Source organism: Petaurus breviceps, unplaced genomic scaffold (genome assembly GCF_028583685.1).
Source record: "Petaurus breviceps papuanus isolate PSGF00001 unplaced genomic scaffold, PetGlider_PUasm1.0 90731, whole genome shotgun sequence".
In the NCBI taxonomy this organism is placed as follows: domain Eukaryota; kingdom Metazoa; phylum Chordata; class Mammalia; order Diprotodontia; family Petauridae; genus Petaurus; species Petaurus breviceps.
The window spans coordinates 5,400,935-5,417,151 of NW_027187325.1; the positions used below are offsets into that span (position 1 = coordinate 5,400,935).

General features: G+C 37.4%; 2 pseudogenes; both read right to left on the reverse strand.

Moving 5' to 3' along the window:
- Nucleotides 1–2,857: 2,857 nt before the first annotated feature.
- Nucleotides 2,858–3,719, reverse strand: LOC138145212 (large ribosomal subunit protein uL2-like; annotated as a pseudogene).
- A 10,543-nt stretch (nucleotides 3,720–14,262) lies between these two features.
- LOC138145213 (putative elongation factor 1-alpha-like 3) lies at nucleotides 14,263–15,549 on the reverse strand (annotated as a pseudogene).
- Nucleotides 15,550–16,217: the final 668 nt, after the last annotated feature.

Here is a 16,217-nt window from a genome sequence, read left to right on the forward strand (position 1 = left end):
CCCAGAAATAACCGGCCATGTAACCTTGAGCAAGTTACTTAACCCTGATTGTTTAAAAAAAAAAATCTCTAAATCATATTGTTTAGAGGAATGCAAATTAAAACAACTCTGTTGTGCTACCTCCCACCTATCAGATTGGCTAATATTAAAGAAAAGGAAAATAATAAATTTAGAGAAAATGTGGGAAAATTGGGATATTAATGCATTATTAGTGGAGTTGTGAACTGATCCAGCCATTCTGTAGAGCATTTTGAACTATGCCCAAAGGCAATCAGACTTTGATCCAGCAATATCACGACTACGTCTATATCCCAAAAAGATGATAATAAAGAGTAAAGAACTTACATGTAAAAAGATATTTATAGCAGCTCTTTTTGTGGTGGCAAAGAATTGGAAATTGAGGAATTGATAACTGAACAATTTGTTTTATATGCACACAATGGAATACTATTGTGCTTTAAGAAATGAGTAGGAGGATTTCAGAAAAAAAACCTATAAAGATTTATATGAAGTGATGCTGAGTGAAGTCAGCAGAACCAGAAGAACATTGTACACAGAAACAGCAACATTGCAGCTATCAATTCTTATTGACTTAGCTCTTCTCAGCAATATGATGATCCAAAAGAGTTCTAAAAGACTCTTGATGGAAAGTGCTATCCACATCCAGAGAAAGAACTGATAGAGTCTTAATGCAGGTTGGAGTATAATATTTTCACTTTCTTCATTTTTTTTGTGTGTGTTCTTTTCCTTTTGTTCTGTTTCTTCTTTCATGACATGACTAATATGGAAATATGTTTTATATAATGCTCATATATAGCTTATAACAGATTGTTTTCTCTCTTGGGGAGAGAAAATGGATGAGAAGGAGAGAAAAATTTAGAACTCAAAATATTATAAAAATGAATGTTGAAAATTGCCTTTACTTGTAATTAAATAATGCTATTAAAAAAGGAATATAAGCTCCTTGAGGGTAGGGACTCTCAGCTTATAGTTACACTTATCACAATACCAAAACATAGTAAGTGTTTAATATATGCTTGATGACTGACTTACTGTTGGCACTTTAATGCAGCTTGAATTCCAAAATGCAATATAAGGAAGCACACATAGCTCTGAGCACAAGACAATAAGCTGAGAAAAAAGAAAACAAGCCAGTTTTATCCCAATAATCTCGGGCAGTTAGAGAGGATGGATATAGTTCAGGTCTGTGGGATCCTTGGTAAAATTGGCATCCCAAGCCAACAAAGTATGTTGGGTTTTTATAGGCTTCTTATCTGAGGACCAGAGAACCAAGCATATGGGGGATGGAGTAAGATAAAGGTTTGGAATATGGTATTCATTCATGTTGAGGTGGAAGAGAGTGGAGAGGAAAGACTCCTTGGGGAACCAGTAGCTTGTTGATATTCAACCCTCCTCCATCCCCCTTATCTCCCTTCTCCAGCAGAAAAAGAAGATTTTGGCTATTATTTCATGCCTTACTTTCAAAACATGACTCAGGGGATTTGAATCTCTCTGGTAGCTTTTTCATTTAGCAGGGATTTGGGGGAGGACTACTGAGATACTGACATCAGCATGCTAAGAATGTTTTTCTTCCTCATGCCTGCTTCCTGGCTTCCCTGGATTCCTCCAAGTCTCAATTAAAATACCCTCTTCTTCAAGAGAACTTTCTTAGATTCCACCTCTCCTCCCCTGCCATCGTTAGGATCTTCTCAGATTGCCTCATTTTTTAAACTGTATATTTATGTTCCTAGTTACCTATGTGTTGTGTCCCCAATTACAATATGAGTTTCCTGAAGGTAGGGACCATATTTCTGCCTTTCTTTGGATCCTCAGTGTTTAACAGTAAGCTTTTAGTAAATGCTTGTTTTTGTTTTGCTTGTTCTTGATGACGATGATGATTATGATGAGGATGAGGATGGGAGAGTAAATCAGGTCAAGTTCCTTCTCTACATGAGAGCACTTCAGATGCTTAAAGACAGTGATCATGTCCTATCTTCTTGTTCTCTAGAGAAAACATAGCAAGTTCCTTACTTTATCCTGGTATGGTTTCACACTCTGGACATTCTGTTCACTTTCTCCCAGATGCACACCAGTTTTTCAATGCCTTTTTTAGTGTTCACAACTTAATACAGTACTTCAGATGTGACTGGATCAAGGTAGACTAGAGTGGACTATTTATATGAAAGGATTATTTAGTAAACATTGACTTTAGTAGTTGTGGGGAAGATAGATTGGAGTGGAGAGACTGGATTCTGTTTAGGAGGCTATAAAAGTAGTCCAACCCTTTTGATTGGACCCACTACAAATATATGTTACACAGAATTGACTAGGCCCTCAGTATGACTGGGCAATTCTTCTATAATTTCTTTATCAAATCACTATCCCACTCTGTAGAGTGGCTCTTCAAAATTTTTCATCCCTTTGCAAACTTCCCATGACTCACACTCTCCTGATCCTCTCAACTGAGAAACTTGTCTTATATTTTACAGAAAAGATTGAGGCTCTTTGCCATGAGCTCTTTCTTCTCCTCTCTTTCTCATATCATATTATCTCCTCCTTTACTCCTGTCCCATATGAAGAGATTGCCTTCCTTTTTTACCAATGCTAACCCATCTATCTGCACAAGCAGTCCCATTTCATTTCATCTCCTACAACAGATTACCCCTCTGTTATCCCCATTCCCTTACTAATTTTCAATCTTTCCATATTTCATGACTCCTCCTCTACATCTTATAAACATTTTCAAGACTCCCCATCCTAAAAAAACTCTATTCTTCCATCTCTACTATCATGCTATATTTTTTCTGCCTTTGTGGCTAAATTCCTTGAAAAAGCCATCTTCAATAGTTTCCTTCACTTTTTCTTTTATCACTTTTTTTTTTACAATTTCCAAAATAAATTTTATTGTCAGGATTCTGTACTTTATTTCTCCTTCTCCTGTACAGTCTTGGTACACCAGAGTCCACCAGTACGCTGGGCAGCGATGAGACCGACCTTTCGTCCAGCTGGGGCATCTCTTTGAATGATGAATGGTTTTCCAATATGCTGGTTATTACCTCCTCCAAAGGCATGTTCCACAGGATTCATGGCCACACCCTGGACACAAGGCCAGCAGTTTCTCTTGGCCTTGTATTTGTGATAGGCATGACCTGCCTTAAGGATGGGTTTATCAATACAACCTCCTCCAGCAACAACACCAACCACAGCTCTGTTAGCAGAGCAGATCACTTTCTTAGAGCCTGAAGGTAGCTACACTGGTGTTTTTTGGTTTCAGGCTTGTGGGAAATCACTGTGGCATAGTTTCCAGATTCCCAGGCAAGCTTACCCTGGTCCCCAGACTTTTCTTCAAGACAAGACACTATGGTCCCTTCAGGCATAGTGCCAACTGGGAGGACATTGCCAATGTTGAGCTGAGCTTTCTTACCACATTACACAAACTGGCCAGTGTGGATGCCTTCAGCAGCAATGAACAACTCTGTTCTCTTTTTAAATCGGTAAGGATCCAGAAAAGCTACTTTTGCAAGAGGAGCCCCTCGGCCTGGATCATGGATTATGTCCTTTATGATACCCTTAATGTAGCCATGCCTCTCGGGGAAGTTGACAGCCCGAAGCTTGGAGGCCCCTTTCCTGTGCTTCAGGTGGGTGCGGAAGATGGAGCCAGCACCCTTCCTCTGACCACAGATCACTCGCTCCATCTTGCGCGGTCTGACTCCGGACTTGCTAGAAAAGGTCTTTTCTCACTTCTTAATCTCTTATAATATTGATTCCAACTTTATCATTCCACCAAAATTATTCTCTCCAAAGTTACCAGTGTTCTCTTAAACGGCTAAATCCAATGGCCTTTTCTTAACCCTCATTCTTCTAGACCTCTCTGCAGCCTTTGACAGTGTTGATCACCCTTTTCTCCTCGATCTACTCTTCTCTTTTTTTAAAATTTATTTTATTTTTAATTTATGGAATAAAATAAGCATTCCCATAACATAGGACAACTAAAAAAGATGATTACATATGAAATGCAAATCTAATTTGCAATTCCTTTGAAATATACAACAAAATGATAATGTAAGTTTCTTTTTTTCCTTTTTTTTCTAACTTCACCCCTGCTCTTGAGATGGCTAACATTAGACACAAATAGGTATATGCACACACACATCTATATATGTATGCATTTATATGAAATTATCCTATGCATATATTTATCAGCTTTTTCCCTGTATAGAGACAGTGTCTTTCTTCATATGTCCTTTATAGAGAATTTGGATATTTAAAATACTCAAAATAACTTATTCACTCGAAGAGAAAGGAAAGCCACACCATCCTCCTAGTCTCTCAGGCTCAAAACCTATCTGCCATCCTCAACCCCTGTCTCTCACCCCTCATATGCATTCTATTGCCAAAGTCTGTCAATATCACCTTTCCAACATCTGAAAAATATGCCTCCTTCTCTCCTCCAACACTTCCACCATTCTCATGCAGACCCTCATCATCTCATACTTCTTCTATTGCAATAGCCTGCTGTTGTGTCTGCCTGCCTCAGGTCTCTTTTCAGTCCAATCCATCCTCCTCCATTCAGGCACCAAAGTGATTTTCCTAAAGTGCTGGTCTGACCGAATCACTCCTCTCCTCAATAACCTTCAGTGATTTACTATCACCTCTAGAATCAAATACAACATCCTCTGTTTGGCATTCAAAACCTAACTCCCTCCTACCATTCTAGTATTCTTGCCCATTATTCCTTACCAGATACTCTTCAGTGACACTGTCTTCCTGCCATTCCACAAATAAAAAGCTTCATCTCTCAGCTTCTGGCATTTTCTCTAGCTGTTCCCCCCCCCCCCGCCCATGCCTAGAATGCTCTCTATCCTCACTTTCAACTATTGGCTTCCCTGGCTTCCTTCTAATTTGTACTAAATTTGCCTCTTACACAGAGAACCTTTCCCAGTCCCTCTAAATTTGAGGCTTTTTCTCTTTTTTTGTTGTTTTTGCTGATGTTGTTGTTGATCAGTTATTTCAATCATGTTCAACTTTTATTGGCACTATTTGGGGTTTTCTTGGCAAAGATAAAGGTGTGGTTTGCTATTTTCTTCTCCAGCTCTTTTTACAGATGATGAAAATGAAGCCAATAGGGTAAGTGCCCAGGGTCACTCAGCTAGTAAAGTGTCTGAGGCTAGGTTTGAACTGAGGTCTTCTTGACTCCAGACCTGGCATTCTATCCACTGCACCACGTGATTGCCCTTTCTTTCTTTTACTCATGTCCTCTATCCTGTCTGTATCTCGTTTTACATATTTTCGCTTGTTGTTTCCCCATTAGATTGTGAGTTCCTTGGGGGGAGGGAGCCCTGGTCTTTTCTTCTTTTTATATCTCCACACTTAGCAAAGTATCAGGAATGTAATAGGTGTTTAATAAATGTTCTTGGCTGTTTATTAACTCTTTATTGACCGATTTACCGAATGACTCCCTGAAATAAGGAGCTAGATGGGTGAATAAGGAAAAGGAAAAGGATCTTTGATATGTTGTAGATGTAAAAGTACTAAAGAGTTGGCTACTGCTAAGACACTGGAACAAAGGAAACAAAAGTAAGTTGGATGACTGGGAAGTTTTTGTTTGTTTTATTTTCTTTTTAATTATTCCCTCCATATGAATAGGGGAACTTGGTTTTCTCTTGGTGGCTTTAGGGATGAAGAAAAGAAGATCCATATTGCACATGCTTAGGGGAGGTCCCAGAGTTCAACAGGAAACTGAAAATGATTCTGTGGTGTTCATCAGAGAGATAAGGGATAGATATATTGATTTGAGAGTCATCTGAATAGAGATGATTATCACCTCTCTCATTCTGAATTTCATGCTGCTTATTTAGGCAAAGATAGCTTTAACTTTTTTTATCTGCTCTGTTTGCTAAAAACCCAAGGTTTTTCAGAAAATGATAAAAGATATTAAAGACTACATCTTAGCAGGAATAAATGTATGGGATACTGAAGGGTATAATGGTATGGCTATATGTGCTGATGTGTGAGGAAATAACACATAAAAAAGGAATTTAAAATCAAAGAAGAAATTCTTAAGAAGTAAAAAATCCAGAAGACTCAGTGGAGAGGATGAATACAGGACAATAAGAGCTATGAAGAACTAGGGATTAGATTTAAGGATGAAAGTAGAGAGAACGTCTGTGGAAAAGGAATTTCATCTAAGAAGGTGGTGGTCTGAGAAAATGGAGAAACATCTTCCCTTTTATCTAAAAGTAACTGAAACAAACTGAAAACAAACCGAAACAAAGTAACTCATTGTTTAAAAATAAGTATCATTGGAGGCTCAAGAAAACCATAATCTCATAACGAAGTAAAAGAAGAAGCAGAAAGAATAAGAAGAAAGATGAAGAATAAGAACAAGATGCAAAAGGAGAAGAGCAAGAGTAAGAAAGATTGTCTTTGAGACTTCTCACCTTCTTATTTCCTCAGCTAGACAGAACAGTAGATAATTGTATCTTCCCACATCATATTTTCATCTACCATTTCTGACAATTCTCTTATTTCAGAGAAAGAAGTTCCCCTGTTCCTTTCCAAACTTTACTCCTTCAAATCTTATTTCCTCAATCTTTCTCTCTCCTTCATCTTCAGATCTTCTTTCTTCCTCTCCTCTTTCTTATCAGTCTCATCCTTTTTCTTCTTGTTATTCTTGTTTTTGCTCTTTCTTGTTCTTATTCTTTTTGTTCTTTTCTTTTTGTTGTTCTTCCTGGTGCCCTCTACTTCTAATCTATTTTTTCTAACATTTATCTTCATTTAGGAGGCCAAATCAATTTTCATCTCTTCAGGGAAGACTTTACTAAAGTGACCCAGCCCTCAGTGATTTCTCCTACCTCTGGACTCTTGAAAATTTAATCTCTGGACCTCATCTTTGGCATTTAGTTTATAGTAACTTTATTGTCTTTTTAAGATAATTGTCATCTCTTTAAGGACTAGAGCAAGTATTTTATCAGTAACACATATACAGTGCTTCACAGACTTGAAATCACTAAATAAATTCTAGCTTTTATTATTTTTCCTATCTGAAGGCAAATGAGGAGAGAGCCAGGAAAGAGATCCCTGGACCTATGATTTCATTGGTGTTAGTAAATTCTGGTGAGGACATTTCCTCCACCAATGCAGATTGGCTATTTCTGAACAGCTTGTAGACTTGGAGGTTTGCCATGGATATTGAGAGTTTAAATGACTTTCCCAAGATCACATAAATAGTAAGTGATCATATACAGGACTTAAAACTAGCTCTTCCAGGTTTCAAAGTCTTCCCTATTTTTATTATACCAAACTACTTCTCCAGTTTGACACTCTACATAATATATGCTAAAAATGATAGTTAATGATCAAATTCAATAAGTATCTTATAGCGAGTAAAATAAAATAGACTTGAGATCCTGTGTATGGGGAAAGGGAAGGGGCAGAGAAAGAGATAAAGATTATAAACATATGTCTTAATAGAAACATTTTCCTACCTTTCTACTGGCTTGATAGTAGGTTTCCCATGGAGGATTCATATAAGTGTTGTGAATTCCTTTTATTCTAAACAGGTACCATTGTTGTTTCCATTGGTATGCAGTTGATTTTTATTCAGCAAATCTCTCCAAGGAAAGATAGGAAATAAAAGAATATGAGAACTGAAATTTTACATAATTTTTTGACATATGGCCATGAAAGGCACATGCAAACCCATCTTTCATGCCAAATCTAATGCCACCTTTTCAACTTGCTCTTTATTGGACATAATTTAATGATTCTAATTGTATAATGTGAGGAGCTGGTTGAAATGTAGTTTGCAGCCTTTTTTATCTCAGGTGTAATATAACAGCAATCTAAAAAACTGTCAAAGGTGGATAAAATAAAGTTGACTCTAGTCCATATTTCTTCCACAGTAAGAGATTCTGATTGACCCTTTCAATTCAACATCTTTCATAAATACAAACTCTAATTCATAACTCAAATATAAAGCAGGAAGTAGAATATAAGTAGCAGGAAGTTTGGGGATGCTTTATAAAATTCATTGGCCAAGAAGGTTTAGAGTGACAAAAAAGAACACATAGGTCAGAATGTGGACAGACATTTCGGAAAGAAACATCATAAGTCTTTGTGTCATCTAGGGCCTATTATCTTTACACGAGGAGCAAAAATTTTGAATTCTATACCTAGCTTTTGCTTTGTAAAACCTCAGTATCTTCTGAACGCATAGAAAATGCTTTTGGGGGAGTAGAGGGATGGAAAATGACCCTCACTATCCTATTTTCACTCCAGTTCCCTTTCATAAGGCATTTTTAGTACTTGATTAATTTGTTAATGGGACAAAGTTGGATTATTTTATGACTTCTTGTTAATGTTTCCTAAACAGGCTCCACTGGGCACAAGCAGTAAAATTTTGAGAGACCAAAGCTGTTCAAATCTTCTCTTTCTGCTTTAGTTCCTATAAAAATGGCAAAAGGGGTCTAGTGATTTTCTCATAAAACAGAGACAGGGCCAAGAATGTTGGATTTTATTGACTCTACTGACATTAAGGATTTAGGGTTAATTTATAAAGCTGTGATTTTATGATTAGCTCAATTGGAGTAAGCATGGATGGAATAATTTGGAAAATCTACTCTTTTGTCATTTTAATCACTGATCACTGCTATGGAACATAGCATCTACTTGAGATCTGGTCATTATGTAACCACAGAGATTCATCTTGAGTGACAGTATTAAATTTATAGAGAGCTAGGTCCCCAGGTAGGTGACTATTCCAAAGGTTAACAGAGTATTCTGATGAGATAGAAAGAAAGGGCACTTGAATTAAGACTAGGGTTTGAGTCATGGATCTGGAACCTAGTACTTCTCTATTTTACCTTCAGTAAGGTTTTTAGTCATATATTTTAGAATTGAGAGGAACCTGATAAATCACTGAATCTAATCCCCAGCCAATAGAGGAATTTATTTTACAACATGTTTAACAAGTTACCATTCAACCTCTGTTGGAATACCTCTAATAATTGGGAACCTGTTATCTTCCCACACAGCTCTTTCTACTTGGGGATGGTTCTAATTTATATGATATGTTTTCCCCCATTTAAATTGAACAGAAATAAGCTTTCCTGAAATGTCAAATTTTTTTTTTTTTAGTTCTCTATGGTCAAGACCAAATATATTCAATTTTCTACAAAAAATGAAATATTTTAATAAACAATCACATTTTCCTTTAATTTTTCCCTCTCCAGGTTAAATAGCCCCAATTTGTTTAACCTACATTCATATCAAATAATTTTAATGGTCCTATCTTGATCTAGTTTTGATATGTTCCAGTTTCTCAGTGTTCTTCCAAATAAGGTACTTCCAAATGTGGTAATTCAATGAATTAACTTTTCCTTCCATCTATGCACCATCTATAAATATAATAAATTTTCTATCTATGGCATCATTTTGAGTGGTAATTTCAGCATTTAAAAAATGGAAATGCATTAAGTGGATCAGAGATGGTGGAGCAAAAGCAGGAACTTATCTAAGCTCCCACTCCAACCACTTCCAATACCTATAAAATATGACTCTAAACAAATTTTAGAGCTACAGAATCCACAAGATGTAAGAAAGAAACAAATCTCCCACTGAAGGCAGCCTGGCAGGCCAACAGGAAGGGTCTATCACACTGGCTAGGAGCTGAGTGGAGTCCCACATGAGCCATATGGTCCCAGACCCGGGGTGGCCCCAACCAGTGGCACAGACCAGCCGCAGCAGACTTCAGGAGAGAGAATCATTGGCATCTGTGGCCATTTCCTGACTTCTCAACCCATAAACACGGAAGAAAATGTAAAAGATCAGTAGGGAACTCTCTTGGAACTAGGTGGAGAAGAGCAAGGTTTAGCCCCTGCCCTGGGGAAAAAGGTGGTGGAGGGGCAGTGGTTGCAGCTTCTGCCCTGTGGCTGCCTCTGGAGCTCCTGGCCTGCAGATCTTAGGGGGACCAAGTGACCATTAAGAGGGTAATTGCTCTTGCTTTGACCTGCTTGGATGTGGGTTGCAATCTTGGGTGGTGGTCCTGGGGTGGCTGTATAATGGTCACCCTCCTCATAACTCTGACAGCATTTAAACAAACCCCAGCAATTTGGGACACAGCTCTCTCCACCCTGGAAGCAGAGTTCTGCCATGACAAAGAGCTCAAAAGTCAATTAATTAGCTGGCAAGATGAGCAAGCAGAGGAAGCACAAACAAACCATAGAATCCTTTTGGGGGGACAAAAAAGTATCAAAACATGGAACCAGAAGAATACAACAAAGTCAACATTTCTGCATCAAAAGCTTTCAAGAAAAATACAAACTGGTTACAAGACATGGAGGAGCTCAAGAAGGATTTTGAAAATCAAGAGAAGTAGAGGAAAAATTGGGAATAGAAATGAGAATTATGCAAGAAAATCATGAAAAGTGAGTCAACAGCCTGCTAAAAGGACCCCCCAAAACACTGAAGAAAATAACACCTTAAAAAGTAGTCTAACTCAAATGGCAAAAGAGTCCCAAAAAGTCAATGAGGAGAAGAATGCCTTAAAAAGCCAAATTTCCCAGATGGAAAAGGAATTTCAAAAACTCACTGAAGAGAATAATTTCTTCAAAATTAGATTGGAGGAGATTTAAGCTCATAACTTTATGAGAACTCAAGATACTATAAAATAGATCCAAACAAATGAAAAAAAAATAGGAGGCAATGTGAACTATCTCATTGAAAAAAACCACAGACCTGGAAAATAGATCCAGGAGAGATAATTTAAAAAATTATTGAACTACCTGAAAGTCAGGATCAACTAGAAATCATCCTTCAAGAAAATCTCAAGGAAAATTGCCTTTATATTCAGGAACCAGAAGACAAAATAGAAATCGAAAGAATTCACTAGTCTCCTCTTGAAAAAGATTCTAAAAAGAAAACTTCTGGGAATATCATAGACAAATTCCAGAGTTCCTAGGCCAAGGAGAAAAATTACAAGCCATCAGGAAGAAACAATTTAAGTATTGTGGAAATAGAGTCAGGAAAACACAAGATCTAGCAGCTTCTACATTAAGGGATGGAAGAGCTTAGAATATAGTATACCAGAGGTCAAAGGAGCTAGGATTAAAACCAAGAATCACCTACCCAGAGAAATTTAATATAATGCTTCAGAGGAAAATATGGTCATTCAATGAAATAGAGAACTTTCAAGTATTCTTCATGAAAAAACCAGAGCTGAAGAGAAAATTTGACTTTCAAATATAAGAAGCAGGAGAAACATGAGGAGGTAAACAGGAAAAAGAAATTATAAGGAACTTATTAAAGTTGAACTATTTACATTCCTACATGGAAAAATGATAATTGTAACTAATGAGACTTTACTCATTATGAGGATAGTTGGAGGGAATATATATTTTATATCTCTACATATACATACCTATGTGTGTGTGTGTATATATATAATATGTTTATATACATATGTATAGGAGGGTGTATTGTGTATAAATACATATGTGAGTGTGTGTACATGTATAAATATATATAGGCCACAGGATCAGTTGAATAGAAAGGGATGTTATCTAAAAAATAAAATTAAGAGGTAAAAGAGGAATATTATGGGAGGAGAAAGGAAGAGATAGAATTGAGTAAATTTTATATGAGAGCAGATTGGGGAAAGGGGTATTCAGTAGGCTTGCTATCTTGTGTAAATGAATGTTGAAAACTAAAATTAAATAAATAAAGGGTTTTTTAAATGGAAATGAATAATATTTGTGTTTTCTAGTCACACATGTAAAGCTTTCATTTTTCATTCATGTCTGACTCTTAGTACCCCATTTTTGGTTTTCTTGACAGAGATACTAGAATGGTCTACCATTTCCTTTTCCAGATCATTTTACAGGTGAGGAAACTGAGGCAAAAAGGGTCAAGTGACATAGTAGGTGTTTGAAGTCAGATTTGAACTCAGGAAGTTGAGCCTTCCTGACTCTAGGCCTAGTACTCTAACCACTGCAATACCTAACTGGCCATGTGAAAACCTTTGTAACTCTAAGTTTTCATATATTTATGAACTGTTAAAATTATTATTATTATTTAGTGTTTGGGACCTTAGAAGTTTTGGAAAGAAGAAATTAAATGTGTGAGACAAGAAGAAGTTATTGGTCCAATCTGCATTAGGACTGAGTGCTTCTAAGGAAACTGTACTTCCCTTAACATATGTTGACTCACGAAGTAGCATGGTTTAGATATTGACAAAACTGACTGTTTTTTCTTTTCCCTGCTCTTAAAAGTTGGATTTCCTGATTACTTTATGAGTGGCAATGCTCATATGGTCATCATCCAGTTTATCCATCATCCAGTATGCTATAAGTTAGACTTGAATGACTGTGGCAGCCATTGCCACAACCTGAGACATGATTGGTGAGCCAGCCTACTATAGATGAAAATTGTGGGAGAGAATCTAATCTTGTAATGGAGTCAGAGTTGGAGCAATGATGAAAGAGTATCTATCCCAAATACCAAGACTGCCAGCTGTTGTGAATCTCATTAGGTTAGTGAACTGGTAAGGTAAACCTTTTTCTAACAGTGGAATTTCTCTCTTTTTCCTTATTATAGTCCATGATCAGGGAATGGGGTTCCAGATATGTATGTCATAGCTCATACATATATAAAGGCTTAGTTACAAAGGGCATTGCTTGTATGTTCTCATTTCATGTTCACAAAATCCTGGAAAGTATATAACCCACATATTATTTGATTCCATTTTTCAAATATAAAGTGACATACATTGGTGTACACACACACACACACACACACACACACACACACACACACACTCTGTTCTTAATCCTTTCCATGAGTGATGGGTATAGGTGGTTCTTGAATTCCTCTGCCACCTCTGAAAAACTGCTTTAAACATATAACTCCAAAAAGGAGTTCATGACCTACTCTTTAATTTTTGCTGGAGTAAGTTATAGGTTAAGTACATTAGTTCAGTGCATGTTGTTGAATCATACTTAAAGAAAGGAGAACCCATTTATTTCCTACCCAGCTCATCTCCTTCAGACTTTTCTATCATGCCCCCAGGGAACCTTGCCATTAGAAGCCTAATTGTCCAGGGCCCTCTGCCCTATGGACTAAAAGGTAGATTGAAGAGTTCTTCCTAAAACCTCCATTTAAGGAGGGTGCCCAGGTCAGTCATCTATGAGCTTATGATCTGAATAACTTAGACAAATCACTTCACTTTTCTGGGATTCAGTTTCCTTATCTGCAAAATGGAAGACTTGATTAGATGATTTCTGAGGTTGCCTCTACCTATAAATCTATGATTATCTTATCCTTCAATATCTTTGATATTGATACTGATACTGATGTTATAGGCATATCCAATAGGGCAAAGACAACATTTACCAGAATAACTGGGTATAGGGCACAATTTTTCATTAGAACTGTTCATTGGTGAGAAGCTTTGGGAATAAGAAAAAGAGTCAAAAAGGGAAAACTATAATGACAGTGTCTGGAGAGCCTGAGACCAGTACCATTAGTATCAAGGATTTTGGTTTCTCAAGTAGTGACAGCTGTATTCTGAAGTGAACAGAGCAAAGAGTCATGCCTTGGCAAACTAAACTATAGGGACAACTAGACTCAATCAAGGCAAAGATTCAGACAGTATTAACTCCAAAATGATTATCCAGGTTTATAAACTGGATAACTCATTCATAAGCTGACATCAGAAATTCCTAGTGACATTTTTGTGGGAGCACATAGAGGTGCTGACCTTGATGAGAATGGACCAGACATAAATCTGGGTCAATGTGAGTAGTTTTGGAATATGAACTACCCTACGATCTACAATCCCATGAATAGCATGGAAAGGCTACCTAGAAGAGGTAATTCTGAAGGAAGATATTGAAGGATAAGAAGGTATAAATTAAATGCCTCAGACAGAAAGATCTGAAAGGCTGCTGTTGCCCTCTTATAGAACTTTTTCTTTTTTGCATTAAACTATTTTAATGGTCTCAAAATTTTGTGACAGATTTTGGTCAAGTTTTCTCCACTTAAAAATTGCTGATGTTAAGAAATAATAATTTAAAGCTGCCATGAAACAAAGGGTCCACAAAAAATAAACAAAAAAATAAAAACATCCCTTTCTTCCTGAAATGATGCATTATAATCATTACCCTGTCTTTTACTATTAAACTTAAGTGGCCAATTTAGGGGAAAATGTTCTAAAACAGTTCTACCACTGATTAATAATAGGGTGGCAGGTGTTGTACAGAATATTCATTTAGCCTTCTGGATCTACTGGGTAGATTTTGTGACCATGCCAGCTCCAGAATCCTTCTTGTCAACTGCCTTGATGACACCAACAGCAATAGTTTGCTTCACATCACAAACAGCAAAACAGTTCAAGAGAAGAATAATCAGAAAAGCTCTCCACACACGTGGGCTTCTCTGGAACCTTGTCAATGATGGCAACCTCATCGGACTTCAGAACTTTATGTCCATCTTCCAGCTTCTTAGCAGAGCAATGATCAATCTTCTTCAGTTCAGCAAACTTGCAAGCAATGTGAGGTATGTGACAATCCAGAACAGGGGCATAGCCAGTATTGATTTGGCCTAGATGATTCAGGGTAATGACCTGTTTGGGGAAGCCAGCTGCTTCCATGGGTGGGTCATTTTTGCTCTCACCAGCTACATTACCACAGCAGACATCTTTGCCAGACAGATTCTTGATACTGAAACCAAGTATCCCTGGGCAGAGCCCCAGTCAAAGCTTCATGGTGAATTTCAACAGACTTTACTTCAGTTGTAGCTCTGACTGGGGCAAAGGTGATCACCGTGCCTTATTTTAGAATACCAGTCTCCCACACAACCAACAGGTACCATACCAATACCACCAATCTTATAAATGTCTCAGAGGGGTAAAACAGTGGCTTGTCATTTGGATAGGCTGGTGACAGGATACAGTCCAAATTTTCAAGTAGTGTAGTTCCATTAACATTGTCATCCTTATGAGTGACATTTTATTTCTTGCACCAAGGCATAACTGGAGCCAAACTCCTTGCAAACAAGGAGTTTGGCTCTAGCATGTTGTCACCATTCCAACCTGAAACTGACATAAAAGCTCCCACGTCAGGATTGTGGCCAATTTTCTTAATATAGGTGTTGACTTCCTTAACAATTTCTTCCTATATCAACTGGCTCGGGTGGGAAGTGGGGGGGGGGGTTGTTGGTGGAATCCATTTTGTTGACACCAACAATCAGTTGTTTCACACGTGGTGTGTAGGACAGAAGGGCATGTTCATGGGTCTGCCCATTCTTTGAGATACCCAGCTTCAAATTCACCAACACTGGCAGCAACAATCAGGACAGCAGAGTTAGCCTGAGATGTGCCTGCAGTCATGTTTTTGATAAAGTCCCTGTTTCTAGGAGCATCAGCAATGATCACATAATACTTTCTGGTCTCAAATTTCCACAAGGATATATTAATGGTGATACCATACTCATGAACGTATTCAAAAACATGACATATTTGAAGGAACCCTTTCCCATACCAGCAGCTTCCCTCTTGAACTTCTTAGTGGTTCTTCTGTCAATTCCATCACATTTATAGATAAGTAATTGTGGACTTGCCAGAATCTGTATGTCCAGTGGCAACAAGGTTAATATGTGTTTTTTTTCCTTGATCATTTTTATGGAGATTTCACAGTGATTTTCACAACACTTGTGTTCTGGCAGCAAAACCATTGTGAAAAATCTTGAAGAGATATTCGGTGGTTTGTAACTATGTCAGCTCAATAGAGAAGCTTTGGTAGAGAAGAATTTAAGAATTATACAAAGGGAGAGCTTAGGGTACTAATAGTGTCTGTTCCCTTTGACATATGATGCCCTAGAATCTGATTCATAGCAAAGGTATTGCAAAACTAAACACCATGAAGGTTGAATAAGGACAGCTCTATGAAGTATTACGTTGCTTTTCAGTTATTAAGCTTCAACTTTAGTGTTATTGTAAGAGTTTTCAGTCTCATTCCTATTTTAACCTACAGCCTGTGACTATTTAAGCCATCAAGCCAATTGCTTGAAGTCATGTAGTGGAAAGACTTCAAATGAAAGTTTCACTCACATTTTAAAAAGTCGTATTGCTGCTACCTCCTCAGCATAGCCTTGAGGAAAAAAAAATCATATATCAATATCTAAGTACTGCAAAAGGCATGCCATGCACTTTCTCCGTTAAC